Source organism: Lolium perenne, chromosome 4 (genome assembly GCF_019359855.2).
Source record: "Lolium perenne isolate Kyuss_39 chromosome 4, Kyuss_2.0, whole genome shotgun sequence".
Taxonomy (NCBI): domain Eukaryota; kingdom Viridiplantae; phylum Streptophyta; class Magnoliopsida; order Poales; family Poaceae; genus Lolium; species Lolium perenne.
In genome coordinates, this window is record NC_067247.2 from 13,859,826 (window position 1) to 13,863,837 (window position 4,012).

Here is a 4,012-nt window from a genome sequence, read left to right on the forward strand (position 1 = left end):
TAAAACAGATAAAGAACAGTCTCACAAGTTACCTAGTACTACTCAGCGGAGCGGGTATCAACTGAACCCTCCATGTCCTTGATGGTACTGAACCGAAAAATCTGATGTAAACTACTCTTCCCAAGCTAATTTGAGAGGAGCTAATCATGGAAAAGACATTAAAACTAATCTAATAAAAATCTATCTGAATAACAGGAAGTAATACATGCCAAAGATGGTGGATCTAATATAACAAAAATTTATGTAAAGAGTAGGAATTAAGCTACTCTTTTTCAATAAAACGAATGTGCAATATGTAAACCATGTTTTTTCACCTATATATATGTCAATATTGCTAGAAAAATCAAACTCATATAAGTATTCAAATCCTTAAGAAAGGTAAGTAGCAGGAAAACAAGTGTAAGCACTTAATCAAATCAAGCTCAAACATAATATTTCCAGATTTAGTAACTCCAATAAGTGAGACAAGGCATCATTAAACATTCAGATTAAAAAATTCTCACCAGGATAAATCACATCGCCGCATGTTGATTCCTCCACACACACACCGTCATGGATCTCTCTACCTTCTTTTTTTCTGGCTCTCACCGGCTGCCAACTGAGCACTCTGAATGAGTGCCTCATGGGAAGGATTTCTCACCACAACCTGCCAAGAATCGAGATCTGGTCAGGTTGCTAGCATGCCCATACGAGAGAGAGAGAGGTTCTACCACGACTTGGGCCAAGAATCAAGATCTGGTCGACTTTGCTAGCATACGAACGAGAGAGGGAGACATGTCCAGTTGGCACCGCCGACCATCGTCGTGGCAGTGGGGCGAGCCGAGGGCGGTGGCGTCGGGCTATGCTCCTCCGGCGCAACTCCTCCCCGGAGGAGAACGCCACCACAACAGCGACGCTCGACGGTGAGAGGATGGGCAGGTCCCGCGCCGCCTGCTGGCCTCCCCACGCGCTCGGCCTCCTGATATGCCTTGGTCATCCCGTGTGTCTCCCATCGTCCATGGTCGCCGGAGCAGAGAGGAACCTGTCGTGGTCGCCGCCAGCTGTTGGTTGCATCACTCCGCAGCCGGGAGCACGTGCTCATGTGCCGCCGCCACCGGGACCCCTCCATCCATACGCCGCTCCGCCTGTATCCTTGTCGCCCTGCCGCTGGGATGCCGGCGATGACCGATGGCATGCCCCGCGCTCCCAGATTAGAAGCAGACGGCGAAGTTGTTCGTCGTCACGCACCCACATGGCGAACCAGACGGAGAGGTCGAGGTACGCTGTCTAGATGAGCAGCCGCAACTAGGAAACAATACGACGAACCGCCGGCCACATAAGACCCTCGCGTAGCCCGTGACCTGGGGGACTGCGAGCGGAAACCATGCGCGGAGGAAGGGGATCGTGGGATTTTGAGTAGCAAATATGTGCGGGGCGGGGAGATGTGGCGGCGGCATTATGGTCCCGCGGGTGTAGGATGAAGGAGATCGTGTAGGGGTGAAGGCGAGGAGCAGAGCAGGGCGTCTAGGGTTGGACAGGGAGGGATCGCCAGGAGAGAGGAGATGCGACGAAGGGTTGTGAATTGTGATGGGCCTGGCCCAGTTTTGTGCGTGCAGTGCGGACGAGATTTAGGCGGTAGAGATTCGGTGGAAGGGTAAAATGGTCAGATAAAAATATGTAGGACGAAAGTTTCAACCAGAGGAAACAGAACCAGTTCGTCCTTTTTATATAGTAGAGATCATTTTAGTTTTCCATTTAGCTGACACATGGGATCCACTTTAGCTGAGATAATTTTTGCCACGTCACCGCTGACAGTGGGCCATTTTTGTCAGAAATCGTGTCAATTTACAATCAGTTTCGAATCAGTGCTATTTGGAACAACTTGAACGAATTGTGGTAGTTTTTTGCGACTGAAACATAAACTCGTAGTTTTCCGAAATTTTGCGCGAAAAGTAGCAGTTCTATGCTATATACTCGGATCAGCATCATCACGGTGGCGATGATGAAGCCTTTCCAACCTATGAGCCGGTTGTTTCTCTTGTTTGCGACTTCAACTCCACTCTCTGCTTTGTCCATCCAATCGGTCATTCTGTCTAAATTGGTTGTCGCGCTCTCTGATACTAGCTTGACGAGATGAGGATTGGATACGATGAGCTGCTTCATCCTGGCGACATTGGGGCACGAAGCCAGGAATAAAGGTCGCCGGTGTCAAAAACAAATAATTTGTGCCTACAAAACCTACCAGTAATGTATATGCGTATAGCCCACATGGCTGGTCAAATTAATATTTCTAGGATATATTTTTTGGGAAATTTACATAAATAAGAAACAAATTTTTTGGGAGCAACCGGCAGGAGCACTGCCTCTTCATTAAGCAAGGGGGAACAACAAACCAAACTGTACAAGGAGTTGCATGTTTAGATTAGGGTGGTAACATGGCAGAACCCACCAAAGAAACCAAAAAAGGACTAATCAGGGTCAGCCGGGATGGCTGGCCCGAAGCTAGCAAAAGCACGCTGTCGCTGCAGGATATCTTCTCTGGTAATATCCGCAACCTCAGGGTAGGTAAGACAAAGGCCGGTGAAGATACGGCGATTTCTTTCCTTCCATGCATTCCAAAGCACATGGAGAAAACGCCCACTGATACGTCTTTTGTCCTCTTTCGGTTTCACCGCGATCATGTCATCCCACCATTCTGAAATGGAGGTGAAGGAGGTTCTGGAGTCCGGGGAGTCGTCGTTGTCCCAGCCTTTCGCCATGTTCCAAATGGCCGCAGTGAAAGGACAATCCTTGCAGAGATGCACAGCCGTCTCCGGCGCCCGTCGACAGAGAGGGCACGTCGGGTCGTGGGTCCAACCCCGAATAGCAAGCATGTCAGCAGTGAGCAGCTTTCCATGAAGCGCCAACCAGGCGAACAACTTGCACTTTGGCTCCGCATGAGCCGCCCAAATCTTATTTGCCAAGAAGCTGGGGTGGCTACCGAGGACTGGGCCTTGTAGGCCGAGCCGACGCTATAAGTCCCATTAGAGGACAGAAGCCAAGATATGGAGTCCGGACGCAGCGGGTCGAGGGTGATGTCGTGGACGGTGTCCCAGATCTCGAGGTATTGTGTCAGCTGTATGGGGGAGCTGATCCTGGCCACAGAGCGAATCCAGTTGTTGTCACGTAATTCCTTTGCGACAGATCGGTTCTTCCTGGAGGCAATGGAGTAAAGGTCAGGAGGCCAAATGGCCAGAGGTCCCCGGCTGGTCCAGTTGTCATGCCAAAAGGAGGCAGTTTCGCCATCGCCAACAGTAATCCTGGTAGAGGCCCTGAAAAGGGCCATATCCTTGTCATCACACGGAAGCTTAGAGCCGGACCAGGTGCGCTCCGGGTCTGTCCAGTTAAACCACGGCCAACGGAGACGCAAAGCACGCCCCGTTCTCACTAGGTCAGGCATCCCAAGACCGCCCAGACCCTTCGGCCTACAAACGGTCTTCCAGTTGACAAGCGCTTTCCCTTGCGCCGCGTGTTCGCCCTCGTCACCTGCCCAAGTGAAGTTCCGAGCAATCCTGTTGATCTTGTCAGAAGCCCATTTAGGAATGGGAATGACAGTGGCGTGATATATCCCAGTCGCCATGAGAACCGACTTTGCTAACGTGACCCTCCCCGGGCGCGCGAGATTTTTCCCCATCCAACCCGGAAGCTTCCCCGCAATCTTGTCAATCAGCGGTTGAAGGTCCACTTTGCGGAGGCGACGGAAGTGGAGAGGGAGGCCTAGATACTTTCCGGGGAAGGTGGCGACCTTGGCGGGGAAGCCAGCAAGGATATCGACAAGATCAACTTCATCGCAGCGCACCGGGAAGACCTCCGTCTTGATCATGTTGGTGATGAGGCCGCTCGCTTTGCCGAAACAGTCGAGAATGGAGGCAATGGCCTGCAGTTCGTCCTTGAGCGGGTTCACGAAGATGCCGGCGTCATCGGCATAGAGCGAAATGCGGCAACGGGTAATCCGCGAGCGGATGGGGCTCAGGATGCCATGAAGGGTGGCTTT